Here is a 20,135-nt window from a genome sequence, read left to right as displayed (position 1 = left end):
CTAAGGTGCACTGGGGCAAGCTGGATGCTGAGAAGCTTGTGAAGGACGAGCCACCGCCGGAGAAAGAGCATCGCAAGCCCGAGAATTATTATACAGATGTTCTGAAGGGTGCCCGCCTTGTGGCGGATGAATGTTCCAGGGATGTAATTTTTGAGTAAAACTCGCTCGTTTTGTCCTGTGCGCTGAAAACTTGTTCATATGCGCTAAGCAATGCTGTTGGAATTTAAAATATTACCTTCTGTGCGGCTGTTTATCAATTCTGAGAGATGGCGAGTCGTCGGCTTCTGCCCCCGTGCCGCTAGTGCTGGGGTGTTCGGGGATAAACCTGAGCGCTCTTTTTCCCATGTTTGGGTCCTTCAAGGGAGGCGCTCAGCACAACGAACAAGGCAATCGGACTATAATGCTTGAACACTCTCACTTAGCCATAGAATTCTATAATTTTAAATTTCAGCGAAGCCCCTGGTATTCGGAAGACCGAGTTCGGGGCGCTATCCATGCCTTGGCCGGATAGAGCTGACTCCTCTCTCTAAGCGGCATAAGTCTTTAGGGACTCGAAAAACCTCTCGAACAGCGACCAGCTCTCGCTTCATCATGACAGTCAGTTTTAGCTTTCTCTACTGAGGTGCTCGACCCAGCTCAACTGGGGCACAATCGCAGTAGTTCTCCTAGTGCTACCTTAGCCGACACAGCGGAACGTAAGGCACAAAAACATAGGAGCCGGGCAAACCCAACTATTGACCCAAGACATGATTCGAAGCCGATGCATATAATGCTATAAGTTCGGGGTGCCGCACTTGTTAAAGTGTTCGGACTTCTCACACCATATTGAGGGGTACTAAAGCCCCTGGCGTATTTTGGCCGTACCAAAGTGTACAGGTGCAACATGTCGTTAAGGAACATATATTTGTAAGAAAAGTAATGCAAAAATAGACAGAAGCTATGCATTGTTTATTAAAAAGGGCTGCGATCAAAGCAGAACGATACAAATAATGCGATAAGCAAAAGGTTGGACTATTTAACATGTCCGTTCCAGGGGCAGGCTGCGGAATGGTATGCAAAACAGGTATACTGCTCGTGATAGAGACCACCTGGGAGTTCCGTAATGCGGCATGGTTGTCTGCTTCCCTGGTTCTTGCATCGTTTGTGCGGCAATTGAACTGCCGAACAGGCCTTCCGTAGAATGGAGTCCTGAAAGTAAGAGAAAATTAAAAAATCGGCAGCCCCTGGTGCGGTTTAAGCCATGTTTCGGGCGTGCCGTGATGGTGCCCCTCCCCCTGTACCCATGGTATTTCTAGAGCGTAGTTATGTACGCGAAGCACTGGTGTCGCATTTTTGCGAGGGCTGGGGTTGGGGCCGCATTGCTACGCCTGCTCGGAATGTGCCAGGCGATCTTGTTGTAGGTTACTCCGGGCGCGCGTGACGGTGTCCGGACGTTTAATGGCTGGACCGGAGAACTGCCTGGAGAGGCTGCTTTGTACTTCCGCTGCAAGGGCCACCGTGTGCTCCTCCGTTCGGAGAGAGCGTTCGGTGTTTCCATTGACTGTAATTACTCCTCGAGGGCCTGGCATCTTGATCTTAAGGTATGCGTAGTGCGGTACCGCATTGAACTTGGCGAATGCGGTTCGCCCGAGCAGTGCGTGATAGCCACTGCGGAATGGGACTATGTCGAATATTAACTCCTCGCTTCGGAAATTATCCGGAGATCCGAAGACCACTTCAAGTGTGACTGAACCTGTAAAGTTGGCCTCTACACCTGGTATTACGCCTTTCAAGGTTGTTTTGGTGGGCTTAATCCTCGAGGGATCTATGCCCATTTCCCGCACTGTATCCTGGTAAAGCAGGTTCAGGCAGCTGCCGCCGTCCATAAGGACTCTAGTGAGATGAAATCCATCATTAATTGGGTCTAGAACCAATGCGGCGAATCCGCCATGACGAGTGCTAGTGGGATGGTCCCTTCGATCAAAGGTGATCGGGCAGGAGGACCATGGGTTGAACTTTGGGGCGACTGGCTCTACCGCGTATACATCCCTTAACGCGCGCTTCCGCTCCTTCTTGGGGATGTGGGTTGCGTATATCACGTGCACCATCCGCACTTGTGGGGAAAAACCCTTCTGTCCACTGTTGTTCGGCGGCCGGGGCTCTTCGTCATCATCGCTATGCAGCCTCGTGTCTTTATTTTCGGCATTTAACTTGCCTGCCTGCTTGAACACCCAACAATCCATGTTGGTGTGATTGGCCGGCTTTTCGGGGGTTCCATGTATCTGGCACAAGCGGTCGAGTATTCGGTCCAAACTGGACGGGCCCCTAGGATTTCTTTTGAATGGCTTTTTTCGCTGACCGGATTTATAGCCTCTGAATCCGGCATTAACTGCCGTATCCTCAGCATTGTCGCTGTTAATGCGGCGCTTTTGCTTGTTGTGACGTGACCTGCCGCTACTGTCCCTGGTATCCGAATTACCAGGGTTCTTGGTCATATTGTTACTACGAGCAAGCCAGCTGTCTTCTCCCGCGCAAAAGCGGGTCATGAATGTCGTGAGTGCTGCCACAGATTTTGGCTTTTCCTGTCCAAGGTGCCGGGCAAGCCACTCGTCACGGATATTGTGCTTGAAGGCTGCTAGGTCCTCTGTGTCCGGACAGTCGACTATTTGATTTTTCTTTGTTAGGAACTGTGTCCAGAATTGCCTGGCCGATTCCTCTGGCTGCTGAATTACGTGACTTAGGTCATCGGCGTCTGGTGGTCGCACATAAGTGCCCTGGAAATTGTCGAGGAATGCGGCTTCCAGGTCCTCCCAATAACTGATTGATCCTGCTGGCAAGCTGGTAAGCCAATGCCGAGCTGGTCCTTTAAGCTTGAGTGGGAGGTATTTGATGGCGTGGAGATCATCGCCGCAGGCCATGTGGATATGAAGAAGATAATCCTCGATCCATACCGCAGGATCTGTTGTGCCATCATATGATTCGATGTTTACGGGTTTGAAACCCTCGGGGATTTGATGATCCATTACTTCGTCTGTGAAGCATAGTGGGTGTGCGGCGCCTCTGTACTGGGCTATATCACGACGTAGCTCTAATGAACTTTGTCTACTGTGTTTGGCCCTACCAGATTTGTGTCCGGCGTGACGGTTACCGTCTCGAGTCGTGGGGCGCCCACGCGATCCATAGATCGATATTGTTTGCCTTGCCTTGTCCTCCAACATATCTCGCAGGTCTGGCGCATTTTCCCGTGCCTTGGTACGGGGTGCGGCTTGAGTGGAGGGCCGAGAGGCCTCTCTGTCACGGCCACGAGGTGGCCGGTCGGCCATATCAAGTGCTGGTGATGTAGGTTTAAGTGCTTCCTCCTCTAATCGGGGTAGCAACCTGCGCTTTGGGTAGCTCTTGGAGGGGCGATCGAGTTTATGCTCTTCGGCCGCAAGGACTTCAGTCCATCTGTCGACTAGCAAATCTTGATCAGCTCTAAACTGTTGTTGTTTTTTCTTGAGGCTTCTTTCCGTGGCCATAAGCCTGCGTTGAAAACGCTCTTGCTCGACGGGATCCTCTGGCACGACGAATTCGTCGTCGCCGAGGCTTGCCTCGTCTTCGGAGGGAGGCATATAATTATCATCCTCGACCTCTCTGTCTGCCGCTCTCTCATGAGGGCTGGCTTCTCCATCCTCCTGTGCTGAATCTTGCTGGAGGGGGTTTTCTTCGGCACTCTCCGGAGTATTATTATCTCCCGTGCTGGAATCACCGTATTTGCTTTGGCGGGATTTTGAGCGGCGCCGCTGACGCCGGCGCTTAGGCTGTTTCTTGGAGGGGTCATCCTCCGTTGTTCCATCGCCATCTCCTTCTTTTGGGGTGTCCACCATGTATATGTCGTACGACGAGGTGGCTTTCCAGGGCCCAATAGGTGCTGGTTCTTCATCGTCTCCTGCATCGGTGTCCATACCGTCGAAGTCTTCGGAGTCGAAGTCGAGCATGTCGGTTAAATCGTCTACAGTGGCTACAAAGAGGGTGGTCGGTGGGCTTTGAATTTCTTCAACGTCTGTATCCCAACCTTGCTGACCGTAGTCCGGCCAGGGCTCTCCTGATAAAGAGAGAGACTGTAGTGTCTTCAGAATATCGCCGAATGGCGAGTGCTGAAAGATGTTCGCGGCAGTAAACTCCATGATCGGCGCCCAATCGGATACGATCGGCAGGGGCGCGGAGGGTTCAGAGTCCGGAGAGGAGTCCGGCTCCTTGAATTCATGAGTCTCGCAGAGTGCGGGGCTGGTGTTCGACTCGATCGCTGTTGGGATCGCAGCCCTCGAGGCGGCGTCCAACCACCCATCCTCGATCGGCGCAGTTGGCTCCGAATTAAGGGTCGAAGCCGATGCGGGTGCGGCCTCCAGGGCACTGTTCGGTGGCAGAGCTAGATCATGCTCGTCATGACAGTGCAGCGCGCTCGGCAGTGGCTCGAATCCGTCGAAGATTAAGTCCCCGTGGATGTCAGTCGTGTAGTTTAAACTTCCAAATCTGACCTGGCGGCCAGGGGCATAGCTTTCGATCTGCTCCAGATGGCCAAGTGAATTGGCCCGTAGTGCGAAGCCGCCGAAGATGAAGATCTGTCCGGGGAGGAAGGTCTCACCCTGGACTGCATCGCTATTGATGATCGTAGGATCCATCAAGCCTAGCGGCGACGACACAGAGGAACTCTCAATGAAAGCACCAATGTCGATGTCAAAACCGGCGGATCTCGGGTAGGGGGTCCCGAACTGTGCGTCTAGGCCTGATGGTAACATGAGGCAAGGGACACGAAGTTTTACCCAGGTTCGGGCCCTCTTGATGGAGGTAAAACCCTACGTCCTGCTTGATTAATATTGATGATATGGGTAGTACAAGAGTAGATCTACCACGAGATCGGAGAGGCTAAACCCTAGAAGCTAGCCTATGGTATGATTGTTGTTCTGTATGTTGTCCTACGGACTAAAACCCTCCGGTTTATATAGACACCGGAGAGGGTTAGGGTTACACAAAGTTGGTTACAAAGGTAGGAGATCTACATATCCGTATCGCCAAGCTTTCCTTCCTCGCCAAGGAAAGTCCCTTCCGGACACGGGACGAAGTCTTCAATCTTGTATCTCCATAGTCCAGGAGTCCGGCTGAAGGTTTAGTCCGGCCATCCGGACACCCCCTAATCCAGGACTCCCTCAGTGGGGCAATTAGCTGGTGCAGTTGCAAACAAAGCATCATGGCGGGATCTACATGTGAAGCGGAGTACATAGCAGCCTCGGAGGCAGCACAGGAAGCAGTCTGGATGAAGGAGTGCATCACCGACCTATGAGTTATTCCCAATGCATCGGGCCCAATGACTCTCTTCTGTGACAACACTGGAGCTATTGCCCTTGCCAAGGAGCCCAGGTTTTACAAGAAGACCAGGCATATCAAGCGTCGCTTCAACTCCATTCGTGAATATATTCAGGATGGAGACATAGATATTTGTAAAGTGCATACGATTCTCAATGTCGCAGATCCGTTGACTAAACCTCTTCCACGAGAAAAACATGATTGTCGGTGTCAAAACCGGTGGATCTTGGGTAGGGGGTCCCGAACTGTGCGTCTAAGGCGGATGGTAACAGGAGGCAGGGGACATGATGTTTACCCAGGTTCGGGCCCTCTTGATGGAGGTAATACCCTACTTCCTGCTTGATTGTTCTTGATAATATGAGTAGTACAAGAGTTGATCTACCACGAGATCAGAGAGGCTACACCCTAGAAGCTAGCCTATGGTATGATTGTATGTTGTCCTACGGACTAAAACCCTCTGGTTTATATAGACACCGGAGGGGGCTAGGGTTCCACAAGGTCGGTTACAAAGGAGGAGATATACATATCCGTACGGCCTAGCTTGCCTTCCACGCCAAGTAGAGTCCCATCTGGACACGGGACGAAGTCTTCAATCTTGTATCTTCATAGTCCAATAGTCCGGCTGTCCGGAGACCCCCTAATCCAGGACTCCCTCAGTAGCCCCTGAACCAGGCTTCAATGACAATGAGTCCGGCGCGTAGTGTTGTGTTCGGCATTGCAAGGCGGGTTCCTCCTCCGCATACATCATGGAAGAGTTCTGAATACAAGGATAGTGTCTGGCCCTGCAAAATAAGTTCCAAATACCACCATAGAGAGAATAATATTTCCACCAATCTAATTTGCTGATGTGTCCTGATAGCACGACATTATGCCATGGCTCGGTTATTATTCGAACCGCTTTTCTCAACCAGCTCCGCACATATCGCGAGGCGGTTTTCTCGACACGTCTTGTCAAAGCAGAGATCGTGTTCCCCTTATCACGGGATTCTCATCATTACAGACGTGGGTAACCCAACCATGCCTATTGGTAGGACTCCTAGATCTTAGGCAAGTCCCAAACGGCCACGAGGAGGACGCTTGATATTCACCCTCTTTATAAAGGGGACAAGGCCTTTTCTTTTTTCCCTCCCGTGCTCAATCGAATCCTTCCCCCACCTCGAGTTCTAACACCCAAAGCTCAGGTCAGGCGCTTCGGACCTTCAACTATGTCCGGATCCAACCTTCAAGGTCGGTGGATGCCTTCCTCCGTCACAGAGGAAGACATCAAGAAGTTGAGGGAGGCCAGATATCTGACCGCCGAAATTTCGCATTGGCTGCCTGCCCGAGGGCAGGTCGTCCCTATTCCCGAACCCAACGAGAGCGTCGTATTCCTCTCACACTTCCTCCGAGGATTAGGCCTCGCTTTGGATCCTTTTGTTAGGGGTCTTATGTTCTATTACGGGCTAGATTTTCACGATCTGGCCCCGGATTCCCTTCTTCACATCTCATCATTTATTGTCGTATGTGAGTCCTTCCTTCGCATTACCCCTCACTTTGGCCTGTGGCTCAAGACCTTCGATGTGAAGCCGAAGATGATCGAGGGGCAGCACGCAGCGTGCGGAGGCGCTTTAATAAGCAAAATCGCTAACGCTCCATGGCATGAGGGTTCCTTCCGAGAGGTGTCCGGATTGTGGCAGCGGGAGTGGTTCTACATCATAGCTCCCCGAAGTGCCAAGTGGGTAGCTGCCCCTACCTTTCGCTCAGGCCCCCACCACAACTGATGTCATGGATCAGCAGGGGCTGAGCTGGGGTCCAGCCAAGGACGTGCCAATACTACAAAGCCATATCCGATATCTATTTGAGAGAGATTTCAGTCTGGTTATGGTAATGCAAGTTATGCTACTTCATCGAGTCCAGCCTTGCACACGTCGGCCCCTCCGCATGTGGGAATTCAACCCGGAAGGACCGCGAGCTATTCAACATTTCCTCGGCATGACGCACGAGGAGATGTACAAATCGTTCTTCGGAACCCAAATAGAGTGTCCGGACACCACCGAGGACGTGGGTCTGAGCTGCAACTGCCTGGCTGCCCAAGTAAGTAATCCCATGCCAAACCTTCTGTCCTTTTATTTATCAAGACATCATTCTAAAGAGCCACTCTTTGACCAAGACTGGATAACAAAGGCGATGATGAACATGTGTTCGGCCCCCCTTCCTGAGGGCTTGGACAATCCGGTACTGGACAAGATGCTCGAGCCGGCACCTTATCCAGTGCCCTCAAAGGAAGATGATGGGGGGAATAGAGAGGGCGAAAGCGGGCCTCACTCGCTACTCATTCCAATCGGGGGAATGAGCGCCTCCGCGAGGGAGGACGGCCAAAGGGAAGAATCTGACATTCTTGCTCCCCAGGGAAGGAAGAGGACTACCTCCGAGGATCCGGAAACTAAGGTTTCCAAATGGGAGAACAAATCTTCATCAGAGGGTCCTTCCTCGGAGGGTATTCTTGCCGCACAATGTCCGTGCGAGGATCAGCCCTCTACCGAGATGTAAGTAGTTGAAACATACTTAATGGTGGAAATATCCTACCTTACTTCTGAAGACAATAACCAGTGCTTTATAAATTGCAGTCTGGATCGTAGCCCATCTCGACAGAGTTCGTCTTCGGGGGATCTTCTTCCAGAGATGATGGAGAGCGAAACGCCTCCCCCTGGCTCCCCGTCTCATGAAGCGGGCGAACTTGAAGTGTCGTCGCGAAGGGTATCTCCGGATCTTCCAAGGCCAGAGGATAACCCTTTGGCTACCCGGGATCCCTATATCCGGCTCCTAAAGAGAGCGGCAGCAAGGGTCCGTACAGTATGCGGTCAGACGCGCTGAAGGATCTTCTGGGGCAAGCGGCCGTCTCGGAAGCGCATCGTACGCTGATGGGTACGGTAATTGAAAGGATTTTATCCGCCGAAAGCGGTTTGCATGAAGCATTTATGAGTCTACTGAAAGGCTTCGAGGTACGTGAAATAGTGTATGTTTTTGATAGTACCGCACACATTAGGTGTGCCCTATGCAGATAGTAGCCCCTGAGACTCTGGTTGTCGTCGAAAATGGCGGCAAACAAAGGATCATAGTCCCAGGTAATAACCAGACCACCGTGATGTGCAGGTGGCTGAAGCTCCGGTGGCTAGCCGGACTGATGGGTTTGCTGAGCTAAAGTGGCAACTGGATGCGGCAGATGCCGACATCGTGCTTGTCAACAAGCGGCTTGACGAGGCACAGGGTAAGTGATTTTTTGATTGATCGACACATAGTAAGAGGAGCATCATGCCAGTATCTTTAATATGTTGTGATTGCAGATGGAGCTACCACCGTGGAGACCCTTCGGGCGGAGCTTGCCCGAGCCAAGGAGCAAGCAAGGAGTAGCAAAGCAACCGCTCTAAAGTCGGCCGAAGAGTTACGGGCCGAACAGGCCGCACATTGTGAGAGTAGGGGAAAAATAGCCAAGATGGCTGTAGAGTTAAAAGATGCCACTGATCGTTACCAGCTTCTTGAAGAAGGAAACCAGGCGAAGGCGATGGACCTGGAGAAGGCCCTTGTGGCTTCCAAGGAAGCCCGCTCCAAAATTAGAGCGACGAAGGAGCTACATCAAGCTGCAGATATTGTATCTGGGAAGCCCTTCTTGTTCCGGACTAAGTTTGGGGATCCGAAGTATCCACCTCTAGACCGACTATGGAGTTCTGCGGACGCCTACGTGGATTTGGCTGCAAGTGCTGCTGATGCGGCCGAGTACTTCAAGGATCAGAAAGATCACGAAGTGGAAAAATTATTTTGGTCACAGTTTCATGCTCCAACCCGCCCACTGCTGTTGAATGAGCAAATGGCTAAGTGGGCCGAGCTCCATAGATTGTCCTAACTTTCCATGAGGTCCGTTGTAGATCACCTGTTGCCGAGAGGGCCAAGGCCGAATAGCTACTTTAGTTTAGTGCAACGGTTCCTTGGTGTTGTGCCACGCATCGATGCTGTAAAGAGATCGGCGTGCATAGAGGGTGCGCGGATGGCCTTTGCCCACGTCAAGACATACTGGGCGGAAATGGAGGCCACCACTGTTGCGACACTGGGTTCAGTCGTAGACCGAGTGGCTGCCGAGCACTACTTTGAAGAAGTGCCTGAAGGCGCTCGTTCGATAGAGGCTCAGTTCTTGAAGAATATTACATTTGAGTGACATGTATTCCCATTGTAAAAACAATGTTTTATTGAATTATCAAGGCTGTATTTATACTTTTGGCCAAAAGTACTATGATGCCTCTTGTGTGGCCGTTTATGTATATATGTATATAACCTGAAAGTTTGCAGTCATCTGCTTCCTCCCCCACGCATATAATGCGGGGGTGTTCGCAAAAAATGCATATCCACACTTGATCCAATGTCTTGGTCCATTAAGGAGGTGATAGCGCAGCGAACGAGACAATCGTACTATATTTCTTTAACACTTTCACTTAGCCATAGGAGTTTGACAGTGGGGCTACTATATAGACCCTGGTACTTCTGCGCTCGTCCGAATACGGGGCGCGTACGTACATGACTGGGAAACGGCCCTTCGTTAATGCGGAGAAATCCCAAAGATTCCGATTAGTCATAGAGTGGTTGACCAGTCTCTCGCTGTATCATGACAGTCAGTTTTCAGCTTTCTCTACTGAGGTGCTCGTCCGGAGGAACCACGGCACAATCGCAGTAGTTCTCCCAGTGCTACCTTAACTGATATAACGGAACGTAAGGTACCAAAACATGGGAGCCGGGCAAACCCAACATTTGACCAAAGACATGATTCGGAGCTGATGCATATAGGGCCAAACTCGCGACGCCGAACACTCCCTAAGGTGTTCGGTCTTTATAACATATACCGGGCTAAACAATGCCCTTAATAAGAAACCCCATGTGTCCAGGTACGTGAAAAATACTGGCGTGGCCACATGCCAATACCGCCAACATCCTTCTCGGTTATGTGGAGTATCCGGAGGATGTGAGCAACAAGAGACAGTAAAAAGGTTTACGCAGGGTCTTAATCTAAAAAGAAACCTTTGGGCAGGTCCCTGCTGCATGTCTGCACCTGCGTCTCCATTGTGCCGTGTCCTGGACGGGTGTAGCACGATTTTCATCTGTAAAAGGAAAGAGTTAGGTGAAAGTTGTCATGCCAAAAAAAAGAATTGGTTGCTATAAATGAACTATCAAGATTTAAGAGAAACCAAGTTGAGCCGGGCTGGCCCTGATTACACGCGGGAAGCCCCTATTATCGTTTATGAGGGTTTCATCATCAAACCCATTTTATGTGTATGTGATGGAACGCCGGACTCGGCTAACCGTGTCCATGGTCTTGATGACCTGCCATTTCTTCTGGTTGGTGAGGCCATCTAGTTTGCGGCTGTTAGAGCCGCCGCATTCTCGTCCATACGTAAAAAACGTTCGGTACTTCTGCTAACTGAGATGATGCCACGTGGACCGGGCATTTTTAGATTGAGAAAAGCGTAATGCAGTATTGCGTTAAAACGAGCAAAAGCCGCCCTTCTGAGTAGTGCTTGATAATCACTTCGGAATGGAGTGATGTGAAAAGTTAACCTTTCGCTTCGGAAGTTATCGGGAGAACCGAATATCACTTCTAGTAGTAGAGAGCCCGTACAGCAGGCCTCTTGGCCTAGTATTACTCCCTTGAAGGTAGTATTACTGTGGCCTATTTTTGTCGGGTATATCCCCATTTTGTGGACTGTGTCCTGATATATCAGATTTAGATCACTGCCGCCGTCCATGAGGACTCGTGTGAAATGGTACCCATTTATGATTGGGTCTAACACCAAGGCCGTCATTCCTTCACGCCAGATATTTGTATCGTGATCCCTACGATCAAAAGTGATCGGGCAGGCCAACCAGGGGTTGAACCCAGGGGTGCCGGGCTCTATGGCTCGTGTGCATCGGAGTGCATGCTTGCTTCTCCCCTTTGTCACATGGATCACGTTTACTGTTTTGACCTCTGGTGGGAACATTTTCTGTCCTCCGGCGCTTTGCTGGCGAGATTCATCCTCGTCTTCGCTTGGTGTCGCTTCCCCTTTGTGTTTGGCATTTAGCCTGCCGGCCTGCTTGAAGACCCAACATTCTCTGTGGGTATGATTTGCAGGTTTTTCTGGGGTCCCATGAATCTGACAGAGTTTGTCAAGAATTTTGTTTAGGCCAGATTGTCCTTCTCTGTTGCCTTTGAAAGGCTTTTTCCTCTGACCTGGTAGGAGCCCCTGAATCCAGCGTTTACCGCCGTGTTATCTGGGCTGCCTTCTTTATTTCGAAGCTTGTTTTTATTACGTCATGGTATACCATTGCCATCCCCGACTTCGGATGTGCTTGGGTCGCTCGTGTTAACTACGGGCCAACCAGCTGTCCTCGCCCGCACAAAAGCGGGTCATGAGGCTTGTTAGGGCTGCCATTGTTCTCAGTTTTTCTTGGCCGAGGTGTCTGGTGAGCCATTCGTCTCGGACGCTGTGTTTGAAAGGTGCTAAGGCTTCGGTGTCTGGACAGTCGATGATTTGGTTCTTCTTGGTGAGGAACCTATTCCAAAGCTTTCGGGCGGACTCTCCGAACTATTGCATTATATGACTTAAATCGTCTGCATCCGGAGGTCGGACATAAGTCCCTTGAAAATTAGCCCGAAAAGCATCCTCGAGCTCCTCCCAACTTCCAATTGAGTTTTCGGGGAGGCTTTTCAGCCAGTGCTGAGCTGGCCCTTTGAGCTTGAGGGGCAAGTATTTAATGGCATGGAGATCGTCTCCACGAGCCATATGAATGTGGAGGACAAAGTCCTCTATCCAGACTCCAGACTCCAGGGTCTGTGGTCCCGTCGTACGCCTCTATGTTCACCGGTTTGAATCCCTCTGGGAATTCGTGATCCAGCACCACATCAGTGAAACATAAGGGGTGTGCGGCACCCCTATATTGGGATGTGCCATGGTGTTCGGACGGTTGTAGTATTCGGTTTTGGTTTTGTATCGAGCGCGCTTCCTAGATCCGTAGATGGATCTGGTTGCGCCGTATTTTTGGCGCAAGTTCTCTCATAGATCGTGGGTTGACTTATGTGCGACCTTGTTAGTCTCTCTATTGCACACACAAGGTGGTAGATCCGGCCGGTTGGCCGTATCATTCTTCGGCTGTGTGGGCTCTAAGGCCTCATCGTCGAATTCCAGTAATATCTTGCGCTTTGGATAGCTATTTGTGTGGTAACTTCCACCATACTTTGTTACTTTGTTCCACCTGCTATTGAGCGTATCTTGTGCGGCCTGAAGCCTTTGCTTATGTTTCTTCAGGCTCCTCGCTGTGGCAATAAGCCTTCTGCGGAGGTTCTCTTGCTCCAGGTGCGTTTTCGGGATGATGTGTGCTTCTTCATCCGGACTGTTTTCCTCCCCCGACGGGGTTTGATGAGGTTTATACTTGGTGTCATCGTGTTCGGACGTTGGGTCTGTACTATGTTTGCAGTTTGCATCTTGACCGTGCTCTGTCACCGGGGTGGTGCAGTTGGCGTTTCTTCCAGAGTCGATTGGGCTATTATTTCCTCTTGTGTTGTTATCGCTGTTTTTGCTATGGCGGGACTTAGAGCGGCGCCGCTGACGTCGGCGCTTGGGTTGCTTGGAGGGTGCATCCTCCGCTGTCTCTTCGCCATTGCCCTCTCTGGGTGTATCCACCATGTATACGTGATAACCCACAAGTATAGGGGATCGCAACTCGAGGGTAGAGTATTCAACCCAAATTTATTGATTCGACACAAGGGGAGCCAAAGAATATTCTCAAGTATTAGCAACTGAGTTGTCAATTCAACCACACCTGGAAACTTAGTATCTGCAGCAAAGTGTTTAGTAGCAAAATAATATGATAGTGATGGTAACGGTAACAAAAGAGTAATGGAAGCAAAGTAATGTTTTTGGTATTTTGTAGTGATTGTAACAATAGCAACGGGAAAGTAAATAAGCGTAAACTAGTATATGGAAAGCTCTTAGGCATCAGTTCAATGATGGATAATTATACCGGATGCGGTTCATCATGTAATAGTCATAACATAGGGTGACACAGAACTAGCTCCAGTTCATCAAAGTAATGTAGGCATGTATTCCGAATATAGTCATACATGCTTATGGAAAAGAACTCGCATGACATCTTTTGTCCTACCCTCCCGTGGTAGCGGGGTCCTAATGGAAACTAAGGGATATTCAGGCCTCCTTTTAATAGAGAACCGGAACAAAGCATTAGCACATAGTGGATACATGAACTCCTCAAACTACGGTCATCACTGGTAAGTATCCCGATTATTGTCACTTCGGGGTTAACGGATCATAACACATAATAGGTGACTATAGACTTGCAAGATAGGATCTAGAACACTCATATATTGATGAAAACATAATAGGTTCAGATCTGAAATCATGGCACTCGGGCCCTAGTGACAAGCATTAAGCATAGCAAAGTCATAGAACATCAATCTCAGAACATAGTGGATACTAGGGATCAAACCCTAACAAAACTAACTCGATTACATGATAAATCTCATCCAACCCATCACCTTCCAGCAAGCCTATGATGAAATTACTCACGCACGGCGGTGAGCATCTTTAAATTGGTGATGGAGGATCGTTGATGATGACGATGGCGATGGATTCCCCTGTCCGGAGCCCCGAACGGACTCCAGATCAGCTCTCCCGAGAGGTTTTAGGGCTTGGCGACGGCTCCGTATCGTAAAACGCGATGATTTGTTCTCTTTTATTTTTTTGTCCCCGAAGGCAGATATATAGAGTTGGAGTTGGAGTCGGGAAGTCTCCAAGGGGCCCATGAGGTAGGGGGCGCGCCCTAGGGGGGGCGCCCCCACCCTCGTGAGCAGGGTGTGGGGCCCCTGGTCTTCATCTTTGGCGAGGATTTTTTATTATTTATTGTAAGGTATTCCGTGGAGTTTCAGGTCATTCCGAGAACTTTTGTTTTCTGCACATAAAACAACATCATGGCAATTCTGCTAAAAACAGCGTCAGTCCGGGTTAGTTCCATTCAAATCATACGAGTTAGAGTCCAAAACAAGGGCAAAAGTGTTTGGAAAAGTAGATACGATGGAGACGTATCAACTCCCCCAAGCTTAAACCCTTGCTTGTCCTGAAACAATTCAGTTGAAAAACTGAAAGAAATAAAGAAAAGCTTTTACAAACTCTGTTTGCTCTTGTTGTTGTAAATATGTTAAGCTTAGCATTCAAGTTTTCATCAAAGATTATAACTAACCACATTTGCAATAATTCTCGGGTATCGTGATTAGTCATATCAATAGCATAATCAACTAGCAATCCATAATAATAAATCTCAGATGATAACACTTTCTCAAAACAATCATAATATGATATAACAAGATGGTATCTCGCTAGCCCTTTCTGAGACCGCAAAACATAAATGCATAGCACCTTTAAAGATCAAGGACTGACTAGACATTGTAATTCATGGTAAAAGAGATCCAATCATAGTCACACCCAATATAAATTAATAGTAATGAATGCAAATGACAACTGTGCTCTCCAGCTAGTGCTTTTAATAAGAGGGTGATGACTGAACATAAAAGTAAATGGATAAGCCCTTCGCAGAGGGAAGCCGGGATTTGTAGAGGTGCCAAATCTCGGTTTTGAAATAGAGGTAATTGATATTTTGAGCGATATACTTTCATTGTCAACATAACAACCAAGAGATGGTGATATCTTCCATGCTACACACATTATAGGCGGTTCCCAAATAGAATGGTAAAGTTTATACTTCCCCCTCCACCAACAAACATCAATCCATGGCTTGCTCAAAACAACGAGTGCCTCCAACTATCAATAGTCCGAGGGGGAGTTTTGTTTTACAATTATTTTGATTTAGTTTGCATAAAGCATGGGACTAGGCATCCCGGTGACCAGCCATTTTCTCGTGAGTGAGGAGCGGAGTCCACTCCTCTTGAGAATAACCCGCCTAGCATGGAAGATACAGGCAGCCCTGGTTCATACATGAGCTATTCGAGCATACAAAACAGGATATTTATTTGAAGGTTTAGAGTTTGGCACATACAAATTTACTTGGAACGGCAGGTAGATACCGCATATAGGAAGGTATAGTGGACTCATCTAGAATAACTTTGGGGTTTAAGGGATTGGATGCACAAGCAGTATTCTCGCTTAGTACAGGTGAAGGCTGGTAAAAGACTGGGAAGCGACCAACTAGAGAGTGACAACAGTCATGTACATGTATTAAAATTAATAAACATTGGATGCAAGCATGAGTAGGATATAATCCACCATGAACATAAATATCGTGAAGGCTATGTTGATTTGTTTCAACTACATGCGTGAACATGTGCCAAGTCAAGTCACTTAAATCATTCAAAATAGGATACCACCCCATCATACCACAGCATAACCATCTTAATAGCATGTTGGCACGCAAGGTAAACCATTATAACTCATAGCTAATCAAGCATGGCACAAGCAACTATGATCTCTAATTGTCATTGCAAACATGTTTATTCATAACAAGCTGAATCAAGAACGATGAACTCATCATATTTACAAAAACAAAAGAGGTCGAGTTCATACCAACTTTTCTCATCTCAGTCAGTCCATCATATATCATCATAATTGCCTTTCACTTGCATGACTGAACGATATGAATAAAAGTAAGAGTGCACGTGCATTGGACTAAGCTGGAATCTGCGAGCATTCAATAAACAGGAGAAGACAAAGCAATATGGGCTCTTTTGTCAGATCAACAATAATGCATATAAGAGCCACTTCAACAATTTAATTATGGTCTTCTCCTATCGACCCCCAAAGAAAAGAAAAGAAATAAAACTATTTACATGGGAAAGCTCCCAACATGCAAAAGAAGAACGGGAAATATTTTTGGGTTTTCTTTTTAGTTACTACTACAAGCAGGGAAAGTAAATTACTACTAATTTTTTTGTTTTTCTTAAGGATTATTAAACACACAAGAAGAAAGCATAAAAAGGAAAGTAAACTAGCATGGATGATACAATGAAAAAGTATGAGCACCGACATCTAGCAATGAGTGTGTGTGAACATAAATGTAATGTCGGTGGGAAATACGTACTCCCCCAAGCTTAGGCTTTTGGCCTAAGTTGGTCTATGGCCACAGCTGGCCTGGCTGATATCCATAATAATAGTTGTTGGGGTCATACTGTGATGCTGCATCTATCGCCTCCTGAGCTGCTGCGTGGCGACGAGCGGCCTCTGCTCTCCTCTCGTACTCATCTGCTTCTTCTCTGGTAATAGTATGTCTTCCGTTTGTCTGGTAATCAAAGAAAGCAGGAGCAGGGAGAGTAATACAGACAACATGCCGTTTTTTAAAGATTAATCGATACTGGAGAGGTGGCTCAGTCCTCTCAACAAACTGGTGAGAAACCATAGAATCAAAATCTAAATAAGCAGGAGGCAACTCCATGTCTCCTTCACGAATGTCTATCTCAAGAAATTTAGCTAAGCGGGTTGCATAAATTTTCCAAAGAAATCTCCATTATATCTATTATGATGCAACCTACGAGCTACAATGGCTCCCATATGATAAGATTGGTCTCCTGACACAGCACTCCTGAGGATGCTAAGGTCAGGGACACACATGTGACATGCTTCATCCTTAGCATTTATGCACCTGCCTATGAAGAGAGCAAAATAATGTATAGCAGGAAAGTGAATGCTCCCTATGGTAGCTTGTGTTATATCTCTAGATTCCCCTACAGTTATACTAGCAAGAAAGTCTCTAAATTCAGATTTAGGGGGATCCCTAACACTACCCCATTGTGGAAGTTTGCAATCTAAAGTGAAATCCTCTAAGTCCATGGTATAAGATTTGTCATAAAGATCAAACATGACTGAAGGAGAATTACGCGAAGATGAATACTCATACCTCCTCACAAAAGAGATTGTGAGATAATGATGCTGGGGGAATTTGTCTGACTCAAAGTCCTCAAGGCCAGTGTTACGCAAATATGCGTTGAATTCTTCTTTTATTCCCGCTCGATCCATAAAATCTTCAGAAGGCCACTCACAAGGACGCACTGGAGCGTCTCTTGGTGGCTCTTCGTCAGCATCACGCATTGCAAGCCTGGTTCCTTGCTTCTTTGAAGAACCCCCTTGGAACATTTTCCTAAACATTTTCTTCCTCTGAAACCAAACTCAATAATATTGATAGCAACAACTCCTACAAGTGCCTAGAACCTATATCATGCATCAAAACTACTTGGAACCATATAAATTTGACATGCAAGCTCAAGAACAGGGTCACCTAAGCAACACAAATTTCCAATGAATAAAGCACTAGAACAAAAACTAATTGGACCAATGGAGGAGTCACATACCAAAGAACAATCTCCCCAAGCAGTTTTGTGAGGGGTGCTTTGAGCAAGGAGATCGAAAATGGCAGCAAAGTGAGCTAGAACTCATGCTTGAGTTGGTTTTTCGTGTTTGTGGGAGGAAGAAGAAGAGGATGGGTGCAGAAATAAGTGGAGGAGGGCCACCATGGGCCCACGAGGCAGGGGCGCGCCAGGGGGGTAGGGCGCGCCCTCCACCCTCGTTACCAGGTGGCAGCTCCCCCCGCGGTAATTTTTGCACTATAGATCCTCAAATATTCCAAAAAAAATCATATTAAATTGGCATGTCATTCTGAGGACTTTTATTTTTGGTATATTTTTTATATTGCACGGATAAATCAGGAAACAGACAGAAAAATATTATTTTTACTTTATTTCAACTAAATAACAGAAAGTATAGAGAGGGTATAGAAGGTTTTGCTTCTAGTTTCATCCATCTCATGCTCATCAAAAGGAATCCACTAACAAACTCATTCCGATTAACATGAAACCGGAGAAATTTCAAATAACACTAGGTTACCTCAACGGGGGTATGCACATCCCCAATAATAAGTATATCATATTTCTTCTTGACAGTAGGAAGAGGAAATTCAAAACCTCCAAATATAATCGATGGAATTTTTCCAATAGAATTGATACTATGAACTTGAGGTTGTTTCCTCGGAAAGTGTACCGTATGCTCATTACCATTAACATGAAAAGTGACATTGCCTTTAGTGCAATCAATAACAACCCCTGAAGTATTCAAAAATGGTCTTCCAAGAATAATAGACATACTATCATCCTCGGGAATATCAAGAATAACAAAGCCCGTTAAAATAGTAACGTTTGCAACTACAACATGCACATCCTCACAAATATTGACATGTATAGCAGTTGATTTATCAGCCATTTGCAAAGATATTTCAGTAGGTGTCAACTTATTCAAGTCAAGTCTACGATATAAAGAGAGAGGCATAACACAAACACCGGCTCCAAGATCACATAGAGCAGTTTTAACATAGTTTCTTTTAATGGAGCATGGTATAGTAGGTATCTCCGGGATCTCCAAGTTTCTTTGGTATTCCACCTTTAAAAGTATAATTAGCAAGCATGGTGGAAATTTCAGCTTCCGGTATCTTTATTTTATTTGTAACAATATCTTTCATGTACTTAGCATAAGGATTCATTTTGAGCATATCAGTCAATCGCATATGTAAAAAGATAGGTCTAATCATTTCAGCAAAGCGCTCAAAATCCTCATCATCCTTTTTGTTGGATGGTTTGGGAGGAAAAGGCATGGGTTTTGAACCCAAGGTTCTCTTTCTTTACCATGTTTTCTAGCAACAAAGTATTTCTTATCATAACGTTGATTCTTTGATTGTGGGTTATCAAGATCAACAGCAGGTTCAATTTCTACATCATTATCATTACTAGGTTGAGCATCATTATGAACATCATCATTAACATTATCACTAGGTTCATGTTCATTGCCAGATTGTGTTTCAGCATCAGAAATAGAAATATCATTTGGATTATCAGGTGGTTCAACAATAGGTTCACTAGAAGTTTGCATGATTCTATCATTTTTCTTTTTCCTTTTAGAAGAACTAGGTGCATCAATTTTATTTCTCTAAGAATCTTGCTCAATTCTCTTAGGGTGGCCTTCAGGATACAAATGTTCCTGTGTCATTCTACCAGTTCTAGTATCCACTTTAACAGCATAATAATTTTTCTTACTATTCATTTCATCGAGCAATTCTTTTTGAGCTTTAATTAATTGTTCTACTTGAGTGGTAACCATAGAAGCATGTTTGGTAACAAGTTTAAGTTCACCTCTAATATTAGCCATATAATCACCCAAGTATTTAATCATACCAGCATCTTGTTTTAATAGTCTACCAAAATAAGCATTGAAGTCTTCTTGCTTAAACATAAATCTATCAAACTCATCCAAGCACTTACTAGCAATTTTAGTAGGAGGGATTTCAGCTTTATCATATCTATAGAGAGAATTTACCTTTACTACCTGTGTTAGGTTATCGGGATCAGGAGGTTCTTCAATAAATAAAGGATTAAGATCATATGTTTCTTGAACAGGCGGTAAATTAAGACCATGTATTTCTTCACTAGGAGGTAAATTCTTAACATCTTCAGCTTTAATACCTTTTTTCTTTCATAGATTTCTTTTCCTCTTGCATATCTTCGTGACTGAGAAATAGAACACCTCTCTTCTTCGGAGTTGGTTTAGGAATAGGCGCATTAATTGGAGCAGGAGTTGGCTTAGGAGCTGGCTCAAGAGGTGCCCAATTATTTTCATTTGTCAACATATTGTTCAATAGGATTTCAGCTTCATCCGGTTTTCTTTCCCTGAAAAGAGAACCAGCAAAACTATCCTGGTAATCTCTGGAAGCATCGGTTAGTCCATTATAAAAGATATCAAGTATTTCAT

The sequence above is a fragment of the Triticum urartu genome, chromosome 3A (genome assembly GCF_056163025.1).
Source record: "Triticum urartu cultivar PI428250 chromosome 3A, HENAU_Tu73, whole genome shotgun sequence".
Lineage (NCBI taxonomy): Eukaryota > Viridiplantae > Streptophyta > Magnoliopsida > Poales > Poaceae > Triticum > Triticum urartu.
This window is presented reverse-complemented; position numbering follows the sequence as displayed.